This window comes from Micropterus dolomieu, linkage group LG02, assembly GCF_021292245.1.
Source record: "Micropterus dolomieu isolate WLL.071019.BEF.003 ecotype Adirondacks linkage group LG02, ASM2129224v1, whole genome shotgun sequence".
NCBI classification, from domain to species: Eukaryota; Metazoa; Chordata; class Actinopteri; order Centrarchiformes; family Centrarchidae; genus Micropterus; species Micropterus dolomieu.
This window is the reverse complement of record NC_060151.1, coordinates 29705590-29732829: the sequence shown is the minus strand read 5'-3', so window position 1 is coordinate 29732829 and position 27240 is coordinate 29705590. Positions and strand designations below refer to the sequence as shown.

Sequence of the window (27240 nt, the reverse complement as noted above, 5' to 3'; positions counted from 1 at the left end):
TGAAAGATGCTTTTGTTACAGATTGATAACTCACCACTCTGAAACTCTCGCTCCAGTCCATGTTGCTAAGCTGGTAAGTGCAACTGAACGAAGCCGTGTTTACCGGCTTGTCACGACCCGCCCTTCTCTGCTTCTGATTGGCTATTAGTCCTTAACTAGGAACTGCGCATGTGCAACTCCCAACAAAGATCTTGTTGAGGCAAGATGCATCACTACATAGCTAAAACGAAGCCTTCAACACAGGGTGAAAAGAGGAGCTGCAGCAATGTGCAGTATGACACATGAGTCGTGTTTTTTGAAAATGAAACCACATAAACCTGTTCTGGCACAACCCCTAAATAAGATTTTGAACCTGAAAATGAGCATAATATGACTACTTTAAACCATTCTTTAACTGCTAGTTGTGCCCACTTTTCTTTTGAAATAAATTAAGTAGCAGTTGTTTTCCTTCACTTTTCTTTTTTTCTTTTCATTTTTGGTACCTTGATTTCCGTTATGGGCATGTTGATGCTCCAGCTTCAGCAGTCATTCTGCTTGATTAGCCCATTCAGAAATGAATCTTAGGGCAGGGCGGACTAAACCATTTAGCATCTGGGGGGATACAAAGTTCAGTATCTCAACCAAGTATGTGGGAAAATTTCACTACTGTTACTACAAAACTAATCACAATTGTAACACAGCCAGTCTCATTCAAAACTTGCCATTGTGCATTCATTTGGATTGTAAACATCTCTCACCACACATGATTCAAAATAGAGGTTTCTCATAAATTGTCATGAGAACATGTGGTGTAATCATCAAAACAAAACATACTGATATCTTTTACCAAGGAATCCTATAACAATACAAGGTCAAGATCAAGGTCAAGGTGTCTTTATTAGTACCCGAGGGTAAAATTTTTGTGCAGACAGGAGACTTTCGGCAATCCATACATAAAAACATCAAAACAAACAATAAGCATAGAACATTATAAAATATCCAAAGCATAAAACTAGCATAAAACATAAAAACAATACAAGACAAATGTTTCAAATCACCTTAGAAGTGCTGAAAGCAGAATGCTACAGTACTGTAAAACACAGATTACAGTTTTCACATTAGGCAATAAACTTACATTACCCAACATTTGCAGAATCTATCATTTCCATAATATCTATCCTATATGTAAGTCGAGTCAAGATAAAGTTGTGATCAATGAAGACATTCTCTATAATCGTATGAGACAAATATATTTTTATTTTTCGAATATAATATTACAAAATGTCTACTCTCTATGATGAAATGTACACAGTTACAGTAAATAAAACAAATAATAATATTTAGCACACATTACATTAATTTGAATCAAGCCTGTCTTGAGCATTTGGCCATACATTCTTGTCTACATTACAATGAATCTCGTCATTGTTCGTGCACCTAAAGAAAAACCTTTTGGCATGTCGAATCCATGCTTGACATTGGTCTACACCTCATCCGTGACCTGAGGGACAATGGGGCGTAATGGGTTTGGTAATCATAGACCTTCCACCTCCATGCTGAAAAAAACTTCATCAATAGGATTGAGGCAAGGAGAATATGGGGGCAGGTAGAGGACCATGAATCGGGGGTTGGACGGAAACCATCCTTGAACCACCTCTGCACGGTGAAAACAGATGTCGTCCCACAAAGCGTGTGGGAAGATGACCACTTCACCTTCACAAAACGGCTTGATTTCATTCAGAAACTAAATGAGATTTGCTGTGTTGTAGGAGCCAAGTAATGGCCTACGTCCTGCCACATCTTCTTCAGAGATAGCTGCACACAGGAGATGTTTCCTCCATATTGTCCAGGCACCTGGACAGTCGTCCGTTGGCCAATGAAGTTCCATCCACAGCAACGAGGTTTGGTCAGATTACAGCCAGCTTCATCAACAAATATATATATAATAAATATATTTTCATTAGTTCTTTTTCCAGAGTAGTACTAATATACATCAGTAGGCTTTGCATCAAATAGTAACATTAATACAGTATATAGTGCTGTAGCTGAATAATTATGACATTTTTAATTTAAATCTCAATGCCATTTGAAACCTAATCCCCAACACCTTATTCTAACCTGCCTATTGGGTGTGTCTTCTTAATTCTGCCTCAGTTTCTTTCAGGGTTTTTTTTTTAATTATTTAGGCTGAGTATCAATCTCATAATCCCCTAACTAGTTTTTTCATTACTGGGAGTTGCAGTATGATGCTGGGGGTGACTTGCCCTGTGTCCTGTCCCGCGCTTATGTATTTGTCTTCTTTAGTTGCTGCTCTTAGACTCTCACCCTGACTCTTTTACACCTTTTTCTGTTCTTCCTGTTATCATTGGGTTGATGTTTTTTTTTTTGTTGTTGATCATGTCTCCCTCAAGGTATGCTGATTTTCTGGTACGTTTCTCTCTCGTTCACAGGATAATGCTTCTTTCTTTGCCACCAGTGGGTGCTGTGGCCCTATACATCTTCTGCCATGAGCTTTTGTGGAGCAGCCAGTCTTCCCTGTCCTCTCAAATCAGCCATTTTCTCTTAAACATTCTAGTTATTGCTATGATTTTTCCTATTGTCTCTGTATTATATATGATTAAGGCACTTCATACTGATAAAGGTAAGGTGATTTACATTCCCAAAAGTTCAGATCACAGGCAGTTCCTTGGGTTTGCCTTTCAGGGCAGGGCCTACGAGTACAACGGCATCCCTTTTGGTCTGTCCCTGTCACGTTCACAAAATGCATGGATGCTGCACTTTTCCTCTGTGGCAGAAGGGCATTTAACTATGTTCAACTATCTGAACGACTGACTGGTGTGTGCTTTATCAGAGTTTCTGGCACGAAGCCACACAGAAACTGTGTTGGCACACCTGGCTGCTCTCAGGTTTCGTTTGAAAGCAGTAAAGAGCCGCCTGGCTGTCTCTTGTTATGTCTCTGTTTTGGTCGATGCCGAGTGCTCGCCCATGAGTTTGAACACGGGCAGGAGCATGCGCTTGGAAACATGGTTACTACCTGAAACCTCACCGCTAGAGGTCACTGAAAACGGCCCCTTAAAGCATAAGGCTGGTGTTATTCCAGGGCCGGCCCTGACAGGGTTGGAGCCCTAGGCGAGATTTGAAATGTAGATTAAATTGGTGCATACATTTTGAAAATTTTCTGCACTAATTTATGGTTTATCTAAAAGGAAACACAATATTCAGGTGACAATTCAAAAAATAAAAAAATTATAGAGTATAATGCAGTAAGGTTCTCAGGCATTCTGTAGCTATTGCTTTTAAATATGTTTTCTCCTGTAGATCAACTTTTCTAATTTAATAAAATCCCTGCTGAGTCAGTACACATGCTTAGCCTTCCCTCCTCTTTTGAGTCTCTGCTTGGGGAAATAACCTCTTTAAATACATGGCACCTTTTGACCTCAGTGATAAATTAATTAATTTTAATTCAGTAAAATAATAAAAATAAAGTCCAGGAATAAATTCCTGGACTTTAATAGCTCCTGTGTTTCAGCAGGTTTTCTGCTCATGTTCAAAACAGAAACAATTGCGATCGAAATATTATGAGACCAACATCATCATTTAATGAGAATTGATAATATTTTTAATTCTACCTGCCCTATTTCCTACTCTGTTGTGCATTACATTATTGCTCTGCTGGTAGTAGGCTATCCCCTTTAGACCGACACAGTTTGGGACTGCGAGCTGCATATGAAACTGAAACCAACCAAAAACACGTGTGATCAGGTAGACATTTCACCACAAATCTACACGTTAACTTCAGCAGCTCAAATAAAGTGCAGCTCAAAGTCCCAAACAGAGCAAGGATGCGCTTCAGTTTTTAGATTTTTATACTGCAAAACTCTACCAGTTACTTTCTGAACTCCCAGTGCGAGGTGCACATAATATCACCTGTGTCGCATCAGCTGGGCAGAGTTGATTCGCGCTGAGTCGAAAACTTTCTCTTGCAGCGCCCCCTGACATTTTGCGCCCAATATTCAATATTCCAGTATAGAGCCAAACCTACAGTCCGTCTGTCAATACTTTCTGACCTCCTGTCTGTGGCTCTCAGCTTCAATTGGCTCCTACTGAGGATGTAAATCTATTCAGCTCACAAATATATAGTTTCATTTAAAAAAGTATGGCCTAAAACATCTACTGAGCAGCAGATTGACATTTGGTGCGTGGTAAGATCAAGTCATGTTTGGGTCTTTTCATGGAATTTGTTGTCTAAAATAAAAACAGAATATTTACCAGACTTATTCTATAATGTTAGAAAATGTTGTACATGTAAAAATGACATAGCTTTGTGCTGATATTTTGTGGCAGTTAGTAGCCATGCTACCGCTGTAGCTTTGTGGTTGACAACGTTAGTCCCTCCATCACGATTACGATTACGATTATTTAACTTAACGTCTTCTGACGCAGAGAGTACAGAGAGGAAGGGGAGGGGCTGGCCCAGTGAGAGCTGTAATTATGCCAGCCATAGTGTCATTATAGAAAATTAACCATTGGCCTACGTGGTCGTTAGAAATAAAAAAATATATATATTGCCATGTTACTGGCCCCCAAGGTGCCTTGGCCAACCGGGGAAATGTTCACAGATGGCCTACTCAAATAATTTGTCAACATCACCAATACTGAATCTCACTCCTAATGAAATGGAAAAGTTTGCAGCCCCAGTGAAACAAACTTTCATTATGAACGTGTCTGGTTGTGAATGGTTGCAGGCTCTAGCTGGCAGATCCAGTTTTTAACAAGTAATGTGTTCCTGGAAAAAACACAAATAGTAACTCCCCTAAAAAATCCCCTTAACCATTACGTTAAAGCAGACCATCAAACAAGCAACTGTGTGAGTCAGGTAATGGATACGATACCTTGTAGTACAGCTCAACCAATCAGTAAGAAATGGGAGGACGGCATCAGTCACAGTGGGAGTGGTTACTTTTAATTTTGATAATTAAAGTACATTTAACTGATAATACTTCTGTACTTAACTAGTAGATCCGTACAAATATAGACTTTGATATTAATGGAGTCTTTGTACATTGCTGCATTGGTACTTTTACTTAAGTTAAGGATTTAAGTACTTCTTCTGTAAGTGATGCACTGACTGCAATGAAAAAAACGTGACGTTTGGCCTTTATGGTGTCGACACTGTTTACTTGTTCATCTTTGTTCATAGGAAGCCTGAGGCTGTTTGACCAGTTCATTCCTGAGCAGGCAACAGGACTCCTCAGTGTCTCGACAGCAAGACTCCTCAGTGTCTCGGTCTAGCTGTCAATGTAGATGGATGGAGATAAAAGGTGAATCAGTATCATTCAGCTGCTCTGAGTCACCTACAAGAACTCGATTTGTGGTGTATGTTTCCTTCATAACTTCATGATGAATCCTAGGGAAGAAATAAAATATGTGACTTTTTTTTAAACTTCCGTGTGCAGGGTCCTACCCAACAAGATATAAAGCAGATAAAATTAGTTCCACCTCGTCCATCTACAACCTTAAAAGCTCAATAATATAATGTGTATAATAATATAAAGAATATGATTCTGCATATAGAGGACTTTTACTTTTGATACCTTAATTATGTTTAGGTAAAAATACTTCTGTATTTGAATGCAGGACTTTTACTTGTAATACAGTATTTTAAACTGCTATCAATAATTCTGCTTATTAAGAAGGGTTCTCCTTCTACTGGTGTGCAAATCTGACAAAAATAAAATCAAACATCATGTTGCTGAGTTTTAATTTAATTTTTTACTTAATTTTAATTTAAATGAACTGAAATCAAAAACTACCTTGGTGTGAGAGATCAGTCTAAATAGTGATGTCTAAGTGATGCTTGTGATAGATGAGCAAGAATACGTCACTCCTGTAAGGTGACAGGAGGTTAGACGACATTCACAGAGTGTCAAAACGTACTAAAAGTAGTCAAGTAATGTAGCCTACTCTATTACAATTGTCCTTTATTCAAAATGCTAAGAAAGGTCAGCTAAATGTACCTCAATACCTCAGTATCAGTAGTTAAAGTAATGGTTACTGTAAGATGTCTCCTGAATCTGTCATTAGATTGTTAATACTGATGTATCTTTTTACACAGTAAGTTAGTTTTTACTACTTTATAGAGTTAGCTATTTTTAACTACTTTACATACAGTTAACAAGTTTTAAGTACTATAAATGGGCTGTTTAACTACTTTATCTAATTTTGTCTACTTTATGAAGATAGTTTTTGTAGAGTTAGCTAGTTTTTTTTTACTACTTTATTTACAGTTAACGTATTTTAACTACTTTCTATCCAGCTAGCTAATTTTAACTAATTTATAAGCAGTTAACTAGTTTTAAGCTAGTTTTAGCTACTTTATATAACTAGTTATAACTACTTTATATAGTTATCTAGTTTTTACTACTTTATATAGTTAGTTGTATTAGCTTTTAACAACTTTATGTACAGTTAACTAGTTGTACTTTAAATACAGTTAGCTAGTTTAACTACTTTATACAGTTCTCTAATTTATAGTAACTTTTTCTGCCACTTTATTTACAGTTAACTTGCTTTAACTATATATACACAGCTAGCTAATTTTGACTAATTTATATACCGTTTTAACTACTTTATACAGTTCTCTAATTTAATTTAATTTAAGTTTTTCTGCCACTTTATTTACAGTTAACTTGCTTTAACTATATATACACAGTTAGCTAATTTTGACTAATTTATATACCGTTTTAACTACTTTATACAATTAGCTAGTTTTAATTACTTTATATACAGTTGAGTTTGCTAGTTGTTAGTACTTATTATATAGTTATATGTACGGCCCCTCCAAATACCAAATAAATCTGAGGGGTCATGTGATGATTAATGGGAGAGGAAGGAGATTGTTTTCTTTTTTTGTTTTTTTTCCCAGTCGACTTTTCGTTTTTCGACTTTTTCTGATCTTTGACTTAAAAAAAAAATAGTGGGTAATTTGACCTCTTTGGGACTCAATTATTCAGTTGTTGAAATGAAACCATGTGAGAAGTTCAGAGGGGAAATGTCTGGTGGAAGTGATAACAACTCAGAGACAGGCAAGGAGACACAACTAGATACAGATTTTTGTAAGAAGTCACAAGACAAAAAGGTTTAATCTGTACCAATGCATAGTATTAAACTTGTCATGTTTGTTTTTAATGAAAAATCTAAAATGTTACTAGTTACGACAGGTGTTAAAGGTCCAACATTTCCCTCTAAAGGGTGGTGCATTTGGAGTACAAAAATAAGATAGCATGTGATAGAAATACTCAGGTAAAGTACCAGAATGTTGTGCTTAAGAACAGTACTTGGCTTAGAGATGGTGTCATGTTTGATGTACTGTGAAACAGCTGATAGGTGAGGTGTTGGGTGTGTCACTGGACAGGTAAATACAGAGAAAGGTGTCTTTGTGTTGCAGGTAGATCGATAGGGGGAGAAAGAGGGAGGGGAGAAGAAGGTTATTTATGCCGATGCAGGTGTGATGATATGGACTTTCAGTTATGGCTTTGTACAAAGTGATCTGTGTGGCGACTCTGCTGACTCTCCTGACACAAGGTAAGTACACACCTGAACCATTCCTGTTTGAGATCTAATGTAGTATGAGGAGGAAGATAAGTATGAGTAAAGGAAAAATCTCATAAAAGTGCAAATCCTTCATAGAAATTTTTTAGAATTTGTACAAAATTCTTTCAATAAAATGTACAAAACCAAAATGCTTGGTGTGTTCCGTCACGCTGAAAATATACATGAATAAAATTAATGAAAATGATCACATCTAGGAGAACAGAAATAAAATAAATAAACACAACCATATATATTTATTGAACGTTTAAAATTAAATCAGTGGGCAAAGTGAGCAGTAACTGTAGACGTCAGATAAATGTAGAGGAATAAAAACAGTTTTGCACTGAACTAATGGGTTCATTTAACCTAATTTACAACTTTGTTGCCAATAACTTTTCACTGTAATTGTCGAACATGTGACAATATAACTACTCTGCTACCTTCTGGGAAAAGATATTGAAGTTTCTGCTGCCGCACCACCAGACTGCAGAGCAGCTCCCCCCCAAGCTATCAGGCTCTTAAACTCTAATTCATCCTCAGCACTGCTCCAGTGATGATAGTTAATTTCTGTTTACCATTTTTCATAGTTGATTCTTTATTAATGTAAATTCTCTGCTATGACAAACAGGCAGTCTCTAGCTGTTTCTAGCTCAAACCTATGAGAAGTGACATTATAACACCATATTTGAAAATGCATACAGGCTTGTGGGTCTCGGAGAATTCAACTGTACAGCCTCTGATTTTGTCCGTCACTATGAATCACAACATCCTACACTGTATCCCCACCCTCAATAGCTTCACACAGTCAATCATGTTTTTAAGAGATTTGTTCATGACTTGGTTAAGAATTTGGCAATTTTTTGACTTGATAGGTAAGAAATCGAAAAGAAAATGTTTTACTTCAAATTTGATTTGCATGTGTGTTGTTTCTTAACCTCCCTGTTTAGTTTTCTGAACTTCATATGCAGCCTATTGGATGGCTTAAATGTTCTGTAGTCATTGCAAGACTGTGTGTGATGTGATTCTAATTTAGTTTCGCCACAAAATGTTTATGGAGCTTTATCTACACACCCTATGTGATTTGTTCTTGTGACTGATGAGGCAGCATGAAGAAAGTATTGGTTGTTTAAAGTAAAATGGTTTAACATGAATGTGTTCCCCCCTGTTATATTCCTACATTCCCTATTCAAAGAGGTGTGGCATTAATTATTTAAAGGAATATGTGGTTTGCAGAACTAACTTGTGTGTTATGTGAAGATTTAGTCAATCTAATGAAAAGAGTGCATTCATTTTGCAACTTAAAGCCACCTTAGAAATTACATTAACATGAAGGTGACATGTGCATAGGATAAGTCACTTGAACGGGTATAGTTGTGTAATTTGATCCTAATTAGACCAAAAGGAAACTGTCTAATTCTGTTCAGTCTGTCCTTGTAGCAAGCAAATTTGTGGATTTAATCCACTAAAGTGAACTTTTCATTTCTATTCAGAAATATTGATTAGATAGACGGATGGATCACAGAAACTTTAACCTGTTTTAAAGTGTTTTAGTTTTAGTGGCATCTAGTGGTGAGGGTTGCAAATTGCAACCAAAGGCTCGGTTACTGCTCATCCCTCTCTTTCCAAGCGTGTACGAGAAGCTACGCTCGGCGACACGCTCTGTCGGCTCTTGTGGTCCTCCATTTGTCCAAATTTCACTTCTCGTCTTACTTCTAACAAACCAGACTACTACTTCTTCCATGTAAGAAGACCTGCGGTGTATGTAGATGGAAATGGCCCATTCTAAGGTAAAAAAAACATAACGGTTCATTATGCAAGGTCTTTATACACCACTGGAAACATATTTATGGATATTATATTGCATTTCTGTCGTGAGATCCTCCTAAATGTTGCACACTGGACTTTTAAGGTGTACAGCTGATGGCTTTCAAGTTTAAATGGAGCCCAAAATGTCCTAATACATAAACGACAAAATAGTTTGTTTTAAAAATGCTTTCCGAAACGACACATTTGAGTGTTTCATGTACCAGTTCAGCGACTGGACCTTAACTATGTTGCGCAACTCACAAGACCTAAGTCACATGAAAAAAAAAACAGGAAACAGTCACATTTTGGTTAGGTTTAGGCAATGAAACAGCTTGATTGGGTTTGGAAAAACGCTGTGATTTGGTATAAAGAAATCAACTTAATTCATGTGACAGATGTCAGTAACAGTATTTAACTTAAAACCAACTCAATATAACTCAAAATTTGCTTGGTGTTCCTCCCATGTAAAGGGGACACAGCAGTAAATGTGAATAAAAAATTGTTATTTTCTGTTTGTTTTCTATTTTCAGAGTCTCACTCACAACTAAACGGTAAGTCAAACAAAACAAAGTTTAAATTTTTAACTAGTGCTGGTGTGTAGTGTGTGCTGTCAACCCTGCATTGCTCACTGTGTTTTTTTGTCTCTCTCCTCAGTGTGTGGTCAACCTACGCTCAACACCAAGATTGTTGGAGGACAGGTGGCCTCTGCAGGAAAATGGCCCTGGCAGGTCAGTCTGCAAACCTATGGGTTCCACTTCTGTGGAGGAACCCTCATTAACAATCAATGGGTGCTGACTGCTGCTCACTGCTTCGCAAGGTAAGCACTGAGGGTAGGGTGATGACAAAGCAGCGGCTTTTAACAGCCTGTTTAAGGCAGTGGTTCCAAACACAGAGGGGTTGCAGGATAAATGTGAGTGATCTCAAGATGATTGACAGTACTGGAAAGAAGAAAAGTCGCTCCAGGCCCCAAGGGCCCCTCTGGTGTGACAGGGTCCCAGCCATTTCCTGGATTAAGCAGCTATAAAAGTTATTTTTTATTATACCAATAGTAAAAAAAAAATTGAGAGAACACTGTGACTCCGTTACTCAATCACTGTACCTTTGAATCATTTAAATGGTTCCCTCAACCTAATCTCTATAAACAGATATCTGCATATGAATGAAGAATCTGTAGGATCTGGAAGAGTTCTGTTTTCCGTTTGCAGCCCAAATAGTTTTGGCTAATCACATTTGAGCAGGCTTTGGTTGCATGCAAACAGTATACAGTCCCTGTGGAGAGCAAAAGAGGTAGAACACATTGCCGTTAATGGATATATGGATAAATTGATATACTGTATGCTGGCCACACCAGAAGGACTGAAACAGTGGCCGTTGGTCCCAGAGGATAAATCATCGTCAGAAGATGGCCGTTGGGTTCCGAGATTGCCTGCAACCTAACAAGTTGTGTCCATTAATCAATCATACCATCCAATTAATACATTTGTCTTTGTTCCCTCTCCTTTTTGAGCTAAAACCATTTGAGATCCAGTGATAGACCCCACATTTGTATTATCTTTGACATTTATGCTGGGACGATTGTTTTGCTGTTAAAAAGAATTTACTTAAAGTGGACTTCGTGTCTGCTAAAGTGTTCTTGACTACATGTCATGTTTTTGCACTGTTTTGTTTCTCTTCTGATTACAGCACAGGCATAACCACACGCACTCTGACTGTGTCTCTGGGTCGCCAGACTCTACAGGGATCAAACCCCTATCAAGTGTCTCGGACAGTATCACAGATCATCATTCATCCCAACTATAATGCCTACAGTAGTGACAACGACATCTGCCTCCTGAAGCTCTCATCAACGGTGACTTTCACCACCTACATCCTGCCCGTCTGCCTGGCAGCCACAGGCAGCACCTTCTACAACGGCACTGAAGCCTGGGTCACCGGCTGGGGCACCACTGGATCTGGAGGTGGGTCAGAAAGCACCTTGATTACATTTTCAGAGATAGCGTGTCACGGCCTGGCAACGGTACCATTACTTTATTTACAACAACTTAAATTTACTTAACATAATTACTCAAAATAAGGCAGTGAGGTATTGGCAGTGTAGTATGGTAATCAGTAAGTCAGTAGTGTCCACATGTTTGCATGGATGAAATTATGAGTGCAATGAAGTGTTAATAAAGAAAGCACAATAATGAGGAACGAGGACTAAAGGGAACTGCGTTTCCCTCCTCTTTATCTCCTAAAGTGCAACAGGTAGAATCTGCTTTACATAGGAAGAACACCGGGCCCCAGGTGGCTCCAACACATGTCGATGACAACAACCCCCCCTACTGACACCTACAACAGAACACACATGAACACTCAGCAACCTGATAGACACAAGGACTTCTCGGGGACGTCACAAGTGTGACTACAACGGTGGCAACAACTGTGTTTTCTCAGCAAAAATACTGCTTTACCCATCAAAAGCAGCATCAAAACCTTTCCATTAACTACCTCTGTGTAGGGATACTTTTATCACAATCTGCCTAGGACATTAGCGAACAAACAGTTTTGTAAATAATTTATATTTTATATTACACCCCACAATACAAACATGTTTGACAGAACAACGTAACGGTAATTGATCTTTTCTTGGAGCTTTCGTGGTAAGCAGTTTATTTTGATGATGGCGCCAGGGGAAAGGTCATTAAAAGTGACATGTGGAGTTTTCTTTAAACAAAGAAAAGTTAATTTACATCAAGAGTTTATTAACATTAACAGTTTCTCACCAAATAACATTGTGTGTATCCTTCAGTCCCAGCAAATGTGTTGAATGTGTATTATTCATCATAAAACATTTGCAAAGCAGATTTTTAAACATTTTAAATTACGCATTTTTTAAAACCACGTTGCTAGCATTCTTCTTCTTCATTATCTTTGTCGGTGCATTTCTACACTAGGGGCCTAGATCAGTCAAAGCTCAGTATAGAGAGGACATCTCAGTCACTGTGCAGTTCCATCCCCACCACCAGGCTGGCCTTCTTCACCAGCTTTCCCAGTTGGTTGACCACAGGATGGTGCACTCATTGAAGGACCTGAGCCTCCTCAGGAAGAACAGTCTGCTCTGTCCTTTTCTGTAGAGGGCCTGTGTGTTATCTGTCCAGTCCAGATGGATGTTTAGTTGCACCCCGAGGAATTTGTAGTTTTCCAGCATCTTTTCCCCCAAGAGAGACCAGACAGTCCTGAATTACCAGCAGTTGTCCCGACTCATGTCTAAACAGGAGTTTTGATTAGTTATGGTCCAAACATCCATCAGCAACCTCTTATCCCGTCAACCACTTATCCTGTGTACAGGGTCGCAGCCTATTATTATTATTATTAGACTATTTATTATAGCCTAATAAAACATTAAATTCTGATCGTTATGAAACATTATTTTGGTGTTGCCCACAGATAGTATTATTCCATCGGCTGCAGCAGCGACAGGGTATCATGAATATGAGTCAATGGAGTTGTTATAGCTGCAAAGTAACACACGTGCTCCTTTCCCGCAAGGACAGGGGAAGTATAGCTGCAGGCAGCCACAGAGAAGGAGAAGTCTGATACCGGCGTTTGGCAGACAGATATAACAATGTCACTTGTGTTGTTTAGTAAACTGAATTTGTGTGCCCCTCAGTGCCCCTTCCTTACCCAGGAAACCTAATGGAGGTGCAGGTGCCGATTGTGGGGAACAGACAGTGCAACTGCAACTACAGAGTGGGCACAATCACAAGCAACATGATCTGCGCTGGGTTAAGTGCTGGAGGGAAGGACTCCTGTCAGGTGATCATTTTTACCTGGGTGTTTGTGTCAGATTTCACCTTCTGCAAGGAGTCCTTCTCCTAAATGTTTCTCTCCATAAAGGGGGATTCAGGAGGTCCTCTGATGAGCAAGCAGGGCGGTCGCTGGATCCAGGAGGGAATTGTGAGTTTTGGAATAGGATGTGCCCTGCCTAATTTCCCAGGGGTCTACACCCGAGTGTCTCAGTATCAGTCCTGGATCAACAGCCAGATCACCAGCAACCAGCCAGGCTACTACACCTTCACGTCCAATGGGACTGACGGTGACCTCAATGTCACCTGTCCTGGCCTGCCACTACTAAAAACCACAGGCTAATGTAAGTACATGCCACGTCCAGACTTTGATTTTAACCCTACATTTCGGCCTACAGGCCTAGGTGTTCTTCTGCTCCAGGTGTCACAGCCTAACGGTGGATTGTCGAAGAATTTGCATCCTCTGTGGACCGATTGTTTCTGTAATCAATCTAGGTTTGCAGGGAGACAGTTTTTGATATGCCGCATGACCAGCTGCTTGAAGCAGTTCATTAAGATGGCTGTTAGAGCCACAGGGTGGAAGTCGTTAAGGCCAGCTGGGTTTGGCTTCTTTGGGATTGGAACGATGGTAGCGCATTTAAGTCACCTGCGTACTGTTGCCATGCTGAGTGAGATGTTAAAAATGCCTGCAAAAACATCTTTCGGTTGCTCTGCATATTCCTTTAAGACACGTAAAGGAATGTTGTCCGGTCATGCTGCTTTGCGTTGGTTGACACTGGCAAAGACCGTTTTCAGTCCAGCTGCAAACAGCTGGAATACCTGGTCTCTGGACAATGGCAGGGGATTCTGTGTCTGGAAGGTGTTTTTGGCCTCAAAGCATGCATTAACATTGTTTAGTTAATTTGGTAGAGAGGGGTCATTCTGGCATATCCCTGTCTTTCGTGAGGTGGCTGTTTTTGTGTATACAGCCTCTTTACTTCCTTGATCCCCTTGGTAAAACTAAGGGAAAAAAGAATATTATTGTCTGTATTTTCACAAAAAGTCTGACTTGAGCATATCTGTCTTGCTTGTTTGTTCAGTTTGATTCTGATGATCCAATGACGTGTGAGCAGGGTGGCACTTTCACAATAACCCCACCAACTCACCACCAGTCGACTACGAGTTGACTCATTATTAGTCTACACCAAACTGAGCTGCTTTGAGACCTGACCGGCTCAGACAGTGGGGACGTTCCTATCTCCAGCCTCCACCAACATCACCATCAACAACTCCACCTGTACAGCTGCCTTCAATGTTCTCACCATCAGTGGCAGCGCTCCTGCTCACTCCCCCATTCTTCTTCCATTTCCTCACCTTCTCTGCGTGTGAGATTCTGGACACCAGCTACTGTCTCCCTAAAATTAAGTGTGTAAAATGAAGAATTGTTGAAGCAGCACTGTAGCTAGCATTCCAGCATGTCATGGTTTTTGAAGCCACATGGACCATAAGGATATCTGCATCTGTTTTATTATGATTCTCTGTTTTCAACACAATTACACAATATGTGAAATCAAATTTATTAAATAATCTTACAAACTACAGACTATTTTGATAAGCGAATGTTAAATGGGATCCCCAAGTGACACTCATTATGTTATAGTTACAAAAATATGGATCCAGAAATTATGGACATAATTTAAATGATCATTTGTCATTTACCTAAAAACTGAAAGGATGGATAACTGGAATGGGTATTTATTGATCACATTAAATATTGGACTAAACTAATATGATGGAATTTCCTACAGTGGTTAACAAATTGATTGAAAAAACTCAAAGAAGCATATATTAGAGGTCTGAGGAACAGTGACATGATCATCTTGTTCATCACCTACCTCATATTATCAGAGCTGCAGTACCATAATGTACATTTCTTAATATCTGAAATGACCACACAGCATTTGTTCCAAAACTACTTAAGATGCACTTTACATTGATAATAATTTGATGAGAAAGAAAAGAAATGTCTTTAAGTCTTATGGATTTGCCATGAAATACTGTCCTGTAGATGTGAAAGTGCTGAACAACTTCCACCTTTGTCTTTTTGTCATAATAACCTGCTTTTAAATGAAGTAAAAATCCTTTCGGTCTACTTGTTCCTTTTATGCTTTAAGCACATATGTGCTACTGCTCTCAGTTGTATTTCTGCAGCACACATTATTGGTCATTAGTTGTTCTGGTTAATATCTACAAAATTAAAGAGACGGAAAATGTATTGTATGTGTGTTTTTCCTGGTACATAGCCTACATTTTTACAGTTGAACCTGCAAAGCATGAATGTAGCGTCTACATACAGCCAGTTCATTAGATCCACCTAACTCAAACTAATGCAGTCTAATCCAACTGTCCAGAAGTAAATCCTCCTTTATGATGGTTATAATGTTCTTGTTGAAATAATTTTAGAGACGTTGATTCAACTGTTTTGTTAATTGCACTGTACTGTATTGCTTCATACAGAAAGGTGTTTTTGTAGCCTTCCACCATTGATATAAATGGGGTGGACAAAATAATAGCAGCAAACTTTCTAAATGTTGAACTTGTGGTTCTGCATGAATGAATATGATTATTGACTTACTTAGAATTTACAAGTTAGAGACTAACCACCACGTAGAACATTTTTTTTTGCACAAGGACTGAATGAAAATAGCCTACAAAATGAGGCTGTTTTCCAACTGGAAGTATACTATTATCTGAACATGCCAACTTGTGAATGGGGAGTGCTGGCACCTGTTTTTTTTGCGCTGCCAGTCAGGTTTGAACTAAATAAGTTTTTCCCTGTCAGAATTCCCAGATATGATGTGAGATTTCTGACAGTTAAAGGTGTCTTCTCAGATCGAGACAATGCAAGTAAGCAAGTGGGCAAGTAATATATTTCATTGACTTCAAAAAAGCCTTTGATTCCATCTGACATGAGGGTCTTTTCTATAGACTACTTGAAAATATCATTAGGGAAAAACATATGATTTGATAAAGGACATGCATACAAAAAGCAAATGTGCTATATAGGTTAGAAAATATTAAACAGTTTCCTTCCCCTAGGGCCAGGGAGTGAGGCAGGGGTGCAATCTCAGCCCAATTCTCTTCAGTCTATATATCAATAAATTTGCAAACCAATTAGAGCCTTCCACGGCACCTGGCCTCACCCTAAATGACACAAAGATCAGAGTTCTGCTGTATGCAGATGACTTAGTGTTGCTTTCACCCACTAAAGAAGGGTTGTAGCAGCACCTTAATCTCCTGCAGAGATTTTGTCAGACATGGCCCTGACAGGAATAACATCAAAGACCAAGATAATGTTCTTTCAGAAACAATCCAGAAACCAGGTTAACTTTAATGAGTCTGCTGTTCTCCTCCCTACCCCTTGTGTCTATGTTCCTCTCCGTCCCAGTGTCACCTGTTAGTCTCCCTGTCCGTCTCTTTGTTGTCTGTGCCTATCTGGGTGTGGCTTTCCACTCCGGCCCTGGCTCACCACCTCCACCTGCACACCTGATCCGCATTCCACTCATCAAGACTCTGCAGTATATCAGCTCGCTCTATATCTCACTCTTCGCCAGATCGTCAGCTTGCCACAGTGGATCGCTGCCTGCCTGGAGATTCGGCCGACTGCCACATCCAACTGCCTGGAAATTCCCTCGTTGGTCTTCACTCCCTGGCCTGCCCTCTGCTCTGCTCCAACACCATTTCAATAAAATGTATATTCCTGGAATAGAATGAGCTCTGAGTCTGCTTTTGAGTCCAGTCACCTAGTCGCTATAACATTAACAGATACAATTTAAATTTAGACACCACTCAATTACAACAAAAAAAATACACTTACATGGCTCTGAAAGATCTGAGTGTCTTTCTATGCAATTAAAATAAACATTAAAATCTATATTCCAGTCAATATCTGGCAAAAAATTTGTACTAAAACCAATTATTCTATGTGGCAGCAAAATTTGGGGACCAAAACTAAATAATGAATTTGATGGGACAAAACAAGTGGGGAAAAGAGAAGTGAAGACAAAGTGAAACTAAATAAAAACTAAACACTAAAATAAGGTGGGAAATTACCTAAAATAACTAGGAATACACATTGGCCATGTTATAAAACCGCTCCGACCCCCACTCCACAGGCCGCTACCTCCACTGTCATTATGAGAATTCAACAGTCAGGGGAACAGGTGTGTCGCGGTTGTGTCCCTCGGAACCGGGAGAAATGAAAAGTATGGCATCAGTCACATTGGGCATGGTTACTTTTAGTTACTTTATGATGAATGCTGTAGAAGAAATAAAAGCTGTGTCAATATTTGAATCTTCCGTATCCACAGTTCTACCCAGCACAATATAAAGCAGTTTAAATTAGCTTCACATCATCCATTTACAACAATAAAAAACTGCTTACATCTTAATACATTATTAATAATAACCCAATAATATAATGTAGCCTATTTCATAATATAGAAGTGATTCTACATAATGAGCAGAAAGGACGATGAGTACCCGGATGGTGTGGAACGCGGGACACTTTTCATCCTCAATGGTTGTCATCATAGCTATAGATCGGAAGGGAGAGGTACAAATCAATGTTACACCCTTGCGGTGAGTACCACAAATGGGATGATCCCAACCCCTGTCGTGGCGGGGTAACGTCACAGATGACTCGTAATACTTTCATTATGAACATGTCTGAATGTTTATAGTTTCTAACAGGCAGATCCAGTTTGTGAGAAGTCATGGAACAAACACAATCGGAATCCCCCCTAAAAATCCCCATAACTATCACATTAAACCAGTCCTGCCTCACCAGAAAAACAGAACAATAGGTCAATTGTGCAGCAGCTTATTACGATCCAATTATACCCTTTGTCCTTAACTACTTTAACAAAGCCAGCAACTGTGTGAGAAGGAGATTAAAAAGTACGGGTCATGTAATGGTAACATTTCCGAGTCCCTGAGCATCCCTTGAAGTACAGCTTAATCAATCAGTACATCAGTCACTGTGGGCCTGATTACTTTGAGTTCTGAAATTTAAGGACATTTAACTGAGAATAGTTCTGTCCTTTTACTTGGAGTATTTTTAACTTGTAATATTTATTACTTAAGTAATTTGGTTCTTTTTGTGAAAGTGATGTATATACAGAGATTGTAATAAAATCTGTGTCATTTGGCCTTTATTGTGTTGACAGTTTGTTCATCTTGTTATAATCAAGTTCATTTGTTGCCAGATAGCCTGGGGATGTTGGACTTATTCATTACTGAGCAGGCAGCAGGACGCCTCAGTGTCTTGGCAGCAGGACTCGTTCAGCTGCTCTGCGTCACTGCTCACAAGAACAGATCTGTGGTGCATATTTCCATTGTAACTTCATAGTGAATCCTGTAGAAGTAATAAAAGCTGTGTCATTATTTGAAACTTACGTGTGCAGGGTTCTTCCCAACAGTTTAGAAGCTGTTATCTTGTCCATCTACAACATTAAAACGCTGCTTACATCTTAATGCGTCAATACTACAACCCATGATATAACATTTATAATAATATATGAATGTAAAAGGGTTGATTAATGATGGGATGCATAATGAGGTTGCATTATTTCCCCTTCGCTCTACTCCCTGTACACCAACAACTGTACCCCCAGCCACCAGACCGTTAAGCTCCAGATAAGCTCCTGAAGTTTGCAGATGACACCACCCTTATTGGACTCATCTCTGATGGGGCTGAGTCCGCCAACAGATGGAAGATTCTGGTAACCTGGTGCAGCCAGAACTAGCGGAAAGCACAATGCTCTTAAAACAGTGGCTTCAACCTGACTTCACAATCCACACTGTGGACTCCTTTAGCTTCCTGGGGACCATCATCTCCCAGGACCTCAAATGGGACGTAAACATCAGCTCCCTCAGCACTAAGGACCAGCAGAGGATGTACTTCCTGCGGCATCTGAAGAAGTTCAATCTGCCAAAGACAATGATGGTTCACTTCTACACCGCTATCATTGAGTCCATCCTCAGCAGACTGCAGCGTATCATTCACTCTGCTAAGAAGGGGATTGGCTGCAATCTTTCATGCTTTCAGGACTCCCCAACCCCCTTACAATACATACTGTAAAAGGTTGTACAAAAATTATGATCATCCAACGAAGGTTAAAATCAAGGGCAACTGGACTTGGTTGAAGATACTGGAAGACGTTTCGTCCCTCATCCAAAGGACTTCTTCAGTTCTGGTATCTTCAACCAAGTCCAGTTGCCCTTGATTTTAACCTTCGTTGGATAACTATGACCTGGATGACTGAGAATCTTCATAGACAAAAATTATGATGAAAATATTTTGCATAACACTGCACAAACTGCCATACTGCACATATTCCGTATTATTCTTTTATATTTTACAAATAAATAGTGATCTCTAAGACAGTAGAGAGGAGAGTTGTGATGGAGCAAAAATGCATACCGGTATGTCAAAACTGTGAGGTGACAGGAGGTTGGACGGGTTTCAAATTCAACCAGACTGTGCAGAGATGTAGAATGTTGCCAGGTGAGATTCAGGAATGTCGTCTGTGGAAGCCTGCCAGTGTTTTTCCGGTTTTCTAGAGGGGTAGTCTGAGACTTGGACTTTTTTAAGCTCAAAGCCAGTGTTTGAAGTGGAAAAAATACCCCCCCCCTCCCCCCGCACTATCTTCAACCTCAAGATGAAACTTGTAAGTATTATAACATTAACTACTTTGAGCATTAAACCCTTAATTTCCTGCATTCTTAACACATTTTCTGCACCAATTTATGGAGGAAATGTCTTTATTTATTTAAAAGGAAACAAAATTAAGGTGGCAGATGACAATTCAAAATATAAAACATATAATGTAATACAATGCAGTACTCAGCTTTTGGACAATGCACAAATGCACATTTGTTTCTTCTATATTTAAGTTGTAGTGCATGTTTTTTTTAATTGTGCATTGTTTGATTTGTAATTTTTATAGTAACATTTCTTGTTGCTGTTTTTCAGAACATTTTTAAGAAAAGCTTTCAAACAGTGATGGAGACATTCTGATTCTGACCCATCCCCAGTGTCCCCAGTGTAAAGGACACCTATCTGTCAACATTTTTTAATGTCCCGCCCCAACCAGGCTGTGATTGATCGGTTCACCAAAACTGACACTGACGAGCTGCATTCAGCACACGGCTGCTTGAAAGGCAACCAAGCTTCTCTTCTCCCTCGTCGCTCTCCGCCGACAGATATTAGAAGGCAGGTGAGAACTGGAGCAGGTGAGCATCACGTATGGAGAGGGCAGAGGAGACCGGCAGCTTGGGAGTATGCAAGAAAATGTCCCGGTACGCCGAAGAGTAAAATGTTGAGGTGCTGGTTCTGCATACCGGACAGTAGTGGTTCTAGTCCAATTTTATTGAGGGGGCCAGACTGGGGCCAGTTGTTTTGTCAGAGGGGAACATTAAATCTGGGGCAAAAGACTTATTGTAAACTGTTTGTATCCCACTATAATATTTGCCAGGAAAACAGAAACTTCTCCATATTCACCCCTGTTATTAGTCATGATGTGAAGTGCACAAAATTAAATATTTGATAGTAGGCCATCATCTGTGCATTATGGACAGGGATACATATTTTGGCAGACTGCATGTCCAGCCTGGTAGGACCAGTAGGCTACTGTTATTGCTTTTTTTGTGTTGTGCTGTTTAAATGCAATGCATTATTAAATTGTTATGATAATAATTTACCCTATAAGGAGGGGGACTGAGAACAATTTCCAGCAATATTTAAGCCTATTCATGCAATAGAAACATAGACTACAAGGACAAAATATTGTCTACAATGCTGCATTCAGTTTAATGTACATTTTGGCGCAAGGAAGATATATTAATATTACAGTAGACCAGGGCTACTCAATTACAAATTCAATTGGGCTGGATTTTAAAACCAGGATACAGAGATGAGCCAGAAATTTTCTCACGAGTTGGGATCATTAAGATTTTATTGACAATCTTGTATTGCTAATCCTTATACTTTATTAACTTATTTATTAACTAAATGCTGTTTCTAGAGCAGCAACAGGATTTACAACAGCAAAGTTACTAATATCTCACTGGAAACAAATCTAAAATGTCAGTAAAATAAATCCTATTCCTGACATCAGCATACTGAGTAAAGTTTAGAAATAATGAACAACCCAGTCCCTCCCCTCCTCCCTCTGCTGCTGCTGGTAGAGCCACAGGTACCGGAGCATACCGCCCCACTTCAAGAACTGCTCATGGCTCTTTATTTCAACAAACTGGAAAGACATGCCAAGATTAACCAATGTTTAAATCAGTAAACACAAGCAGTGAAACATTAACTTTATAGTTTGAACTCCTGTTGTGGTTTAAACAGTTGTGGAAGAAGTGTGTAGATTATTCAGGCTATTGAAGTACTAATACTCCGTAAGTGTCCTTTATTCAAAATGCTAATAATGGTCAGCTAAATGTACAGTATCAGTAGTTAAAGTAGTCTCCTGTGACTGATATCTGAGTCTATCTGACATGCTTTACTAATAAAGTTAGCTAGCTTTAACTTCTTTATACACAGCTCGTTGTTTTTTCCTGCTTTAACTACTTTATAATCAGTTACCCAGTTTAATTAGCTAGTTTTTCAGAGTCTCCACATAAATCTGAGGGGTTGTGAGATGATTAATGGGAAAGGAAAGAAGAAAAAACAAATTTGTTTCCAGTTTTTGGATTTTTCTCTCATCTTTGACTTATGAAATTAAGTGGATGACCTCTTTAGGCCTCAAACAATTATTGAAATGAAAATAGTTTACAGGTTTAGAGAGGAAATGTCTGATGGAACTGATAACAACTCAGAGGCATCTGAAACATGAGGACACACAACTACATTCAGACTTTTGGAAGGTCACAAGACAAAAAGCGTGAATAAGGGGGCAATCATGTAAAATCTTAATTTAAAAAAATTACTAGTTACTACAGGTGTTAAATAAATGTAAAAGGTTCCAGGTACATTTGGAGTTTCCACTCCAAATATATGTATGTATAAGTTTGCATGAAATTGAAATAAGTATAGTACCCCAATTTTTTTTACTTAAGAGCAGTACTAAGTGTAGAAAGTAGAAAAAGGAAATTGTTGAGGTGCTGGGCGTGTCATTGGACAGGTGTGTTTGTGTTGGAGGAGAGAGAGTCAGGGAGGGGAGAAGAAGGTTATTTATGGTGGTGCAGATCTGATCATATGGACTTGCAGCGATGGCTTTCTACAAAGTGATCTGTGTGGCGACTCTGCTGACTCTCCTGACACAAGGTAAGAACCCTCCTCTCTGTGCACATCACAATTGTGTTAGAGATATAATGACGACTGTATGAGGAGGTAGTAGAATCTTTTAATTAATTAAGAGTAGCCGGAAAGGATCAACATGCAAATCCTTCATTAAAATTTAACTTTTTACCAAACTTTAGTGATAACATATACAAAATGTAATTACTCTTGGACGTTGTCACACTGAATCAAGATAAATCTTGCACATACAAATTAAATCATCAAGACATACTGCGCAGTTCTTTTATAAATTAAATATAAACACACACTAAAATGATCAAAGTCAGTTAATAATACTCAAGAACATGTAATTAACCAATGAACTGGTTTTCAGAGGGGAAGTAGCCGGGGTTTTTTTACAATAAAGTGAACACAAAGGAAATCAAAAACCCCACCTCTAAGAAACTTTTTGGCAGCGTAATTACAGAGCCACGCAGACACCACTGCACAAGTTTAAAAGCTCATAATGGCATTGAAGAAGTTTAAATTAGCCATAAAGAGGTGGAAGGATGTGTCAAACAAACACATGACTTTCACCCAGTAAAACACTGAGCAAACAAGTCGTCAGTTAAACAGCATTACTGACTTATGTGAGTTAAGTCACATGATTTACGTGACTTACGTAATGTACCCAAACCATGATCTTTTCCTAAACCAACAATTTCACAATGTTGACCATGTGTTTGACGTCACTTGACTTATATAATGTCCTTTTCAACAAAAATATACAGCATGGCCCCCCATAACCCATAATACAATTTTGGATTTATTTACGCACTTCAATATTTATTGAAAGTTTTATTCTTTTTACATGTTTATTTACAGCATTAAACGTTGAAATGTATATTGTAATAGGCTGTATATTAACTTATTGGGTGAAAACTGGTAGTTCTATGTAAAATCAGATTTTGAGCACCCCCATATCGCCAAAATGGCCTGATCCTTGTTTCACTGCGACGCTTCGACTGTGAGATTGACAGTCGAATCAGGCTCCGCCCATCGAAGCATCGAATCTTCGACTACTGGGGGTCAGCCCTATATTACTATAAATAAAATGTATTATTATTAATATTAGTTGATCCCATAGACACTAAACATTTGAGCCAAAATAGCCTAATGTTGCTGTTTGATATAACTTCTGACTACACCAAATAGTTTTAAAACAGGTCTGTTCTATTTAGTTTCTGACTCTGATGGGGAAAAACAGTTCCCAAAAACTACTGTATCTCTGAACTCTCACAAACGTGGGCTATTCTATGTGATCTCCTTTTGATAATTAATGCAATAAGTAATGCAATATTGTTTCACCTCCATTCACTGAGCCTCCTCAGTAAACTGTTCGGAGCCCCCTATAGGGAGGCCCACCTCACACTTTGAAAACCCTTGTAGTATGTCATTTTAGGAGTTACTGACAACCAATCTATTTCGTTGTTCAGGTATGAGGACATTTAAAAAATGTAAACTCTGTCAGTCAGTGATGTTGGTGTTCCTGTCAGGCCTGAGATACCTGTCAGCACAGGTCTCAGTGGTCTGCTGACATTCCCACATCACATCTATCACCAGGCACGATGACAGAAAAGGGCATGTCTCCTTGGGGGTGGCTCTAACAGCAATTTGTTTCCCTGATTAACTTAAATTTACATTTTTGTAAACAACATAATGCCGCATAAAAAGAAACAAATTAACACCCAAGGAACTAATTAACACTTTTAAGGAAATTTGAAGGAAAACACAATAAATTGTCCGGTTTCCAGAATCTCTTATATCCTGTATGATCACATCTTCATAACAAAGGCTACACCTTTAAAACACTGCTGGGAAGTGTAGCGTAAGAATTAGAGCTGAAATGATGGGCTGATTAATTCATCAGCTGATTAACAGAAAATGTATCTGCAACTATTTTTATGATGAATTTTCTTAGCACAAATACCAACATTCAATGCATCCAGCATCCAAGCTGTGAAGATTTTGCTGGCTTTCTTTGCCTTCCATTATAGAAAACTGTACATGTTTAGATTTTGGAGTGATGATCAGACAAAACAAAACATTTGAAGTCACTTTGGAGTCTGCAAACTCCTTTTCTGTCACAGGAAAAAGATTTATTGATCTGTTAGCTGAGCAAGGACAAAAAACTTCAAAAATCTTTGTGTCTGAATAATTTTATGTTACAAATGATCATAAATTTCATCCCATGTAAATATCACATATCAATATAGCATGAGACATATCAGTAAATATAAATACAAAGTTGTTGTTTTAAAAGTGTTTTCTTTGTTTGTTTTGTGTTTTCAGAGTCTCACTCACAACTAGATGGTAAGTGAAAGTTGTTTTTGCTTTGTGTCCGTCTGTCAAACATGTTGTTGGGACGTAAATGTTTCATTATTGTTCGTATTTGCTATTAACTCCAGAATACCAGACATAAGACTGCAAGTAAAAGACATTAAACATCTAGACTAATTATGAAATGAGACAATGATGGCGGCGAGTGTGGTGGCGTAGCTGCAGCTCCTTGAGTTTCACTCCCACGACTTTTGTGAATGCTATTAATTTGATTATGGCTGCTAGAGGAACTCGACTAAATCAGAAGGATCAATATGCAGGATTGGCTGCTACTGATGAAGTTACCAGTGAGCTTAATGTGGCGACTCTTTCTAGCCTCCTGGATGATCTCAGGAAATCAATCGCTGTGGATTTTAAAGCTTCTTTTTCTTCGCTCGAAACTAAACTTGACTACATGCAAGAGACTTTGTCTGATCATGCTCAGAAAATCTCAGCACTTGAGACCAATGTCAACCTACAAGACGAGCGTATTTCAGTTTTGGAAACTTCCTGTGCTTCATTGTTGGCAAATAACGCTAAATTGCTGGCGGGTGAGTCTGGGTTACTCAGAACAAACCTCACATTATTACTATCACAGAAACCTGGCTAAACAATGATTATGTACTGTACAGAGCCGATGAGGAGGTGGGGTGGTCACATATGTTGATGCAAATCTTATCTCTGAATGTATTACTCCTGAAGTAGATCCAGTTAACTTTGAAAGTCTTTTTATAAATAGTTCATGTAAATAAACATTTAATTATTGGCAATATTTATACGCCTCCGTCATCCCCTTCGGATTCCAAAAAGTGAATTTTGTCTACAATTAATTCATCAGGTAGGTATAAAGAATAAATTATTCTTGGCGATTTCAACTGCAATTGGCTTGATTGTTCCTCTGCTGGTGATAAAAACCTATTTAGTAGTGTTAATCTCAGAGAGCTTATTAAGGAACCCACTAGAGTGGATAGCCGGTCCTCATCTTTGCTTGACTTGATCCTGGTGTCTAATTCGGAAAGGATTAGAGACCAGTACCACCACAGCTTTATTGAAGTTCACCAATGACGTTTTCTCCGCCTTCGATAAGGGACAGCTAACTGGTGCTATTTTTATCGACCTTTCCAAAGCTTTAATATGGTGGATCATTACATTCTCCTTGACAAGCTTTATACAATAGGTTTGAATCAAAGTGCTCTGTTATGGTTTAATTGTTATCTTCACAATAGACGGCAGTGAGTTGCTTTTCAAGGTTAATTGTTCACAAGGTCCTTTTAAAACTCATCATTGTTGTATGCATCACTAAATTGGCTTCAGCTTAATTCAAGAAGAGACTTCCATTGGTTCCTATTTATTTTCAAATGTGCCTACTTCGATTGTCCTTCATATCTGAAAGAACTCTTGGTTCCTTGTAGTTCTATGTATCCACTTTACTGTACCAGGAATCTTTTCAGCTGCTGGACGTAAAGCTTTTCATTATAAAGCTACTTGCGACTGGAACAATCTCCCTCTTTGAGATCCATCTCATCTTTTCGCAGATTTAGGTTATCTATATTTCAATATCTTAACAATGTGTGTGCATATTACTGATGCTGGACTAAACAGTATTACTTGTAATTGCATTTTGCTTCATGTAATTGTCTAATTGATTTACCTCCTGTGGATTCGACCTGTTTATGTGATACTTTTTCGCATTCAATCTCTTATGAGTTCCAATTGTGAGATGACGTAGATGAGATATACTTCTTGAGCTAGCTATAACATGTCTGAGCTATGATGTGTCTTCGGTCTGGGGTGAGCGTGTAAGCTACCTAGTAACTCAGTTGTTTTGAGCATTTGTTTTTTGTTTGTTTGTTTGTTTTTCCCAATAATTATTATGTACAGTGAGGAAAATAAGTATTTGAACACCCTGCTATTTTGCAAGTTCTCCCACTTAGAAATCATGGAGGGGTCTGAAATTGTCATCGTAGGTGCATGTCCACTGTGAGAGACATAATCTAAAAAAAAATAATCCAGAAATCACAATGTATGATTTTTTAACTATTTATTTGTATGATACAGCTGCAAATAAGTATTTGAACACCTGTCTATCAGCTAGAATTCTGACTCTCAAAGACCTGTTAGTCTGCCTTCAAAATGTCCACCTCCACTCCATTTATTATCCTAAATTAGATGCACCTGTTTGAGGTCGTTAGCTGCATAAAGACACCTGTCCAGCCCATACAATCAGTAAGAATCCAACTACTAACATGGCCAAGACCAAAGAGCTGTCCAAAATTGTACACCTCCTCAAGGCTGGAAAGGGCTACGGGGAAATTGCCAAGCAGCTTGGTGAAAAAAGGTCCACTGTTGGAGCAATCATTAGAAAATGGAAGAAGCTAAACATGACTGTCAGTCTCCCTCGGACCGGGGCTCCATGCAAGATCTCACCTC

General features: G+C 38.8%; 1 pseudogene; it reads left to right on the top strand.

Annotated features, from left to right (window-relative positions):
- The window catches only part of LOC123967421, a 51590-nt pseudogene that overhangs the window by 17559 nt on the left and 6791 nt on the right, over window positions 1-27240 (top strand).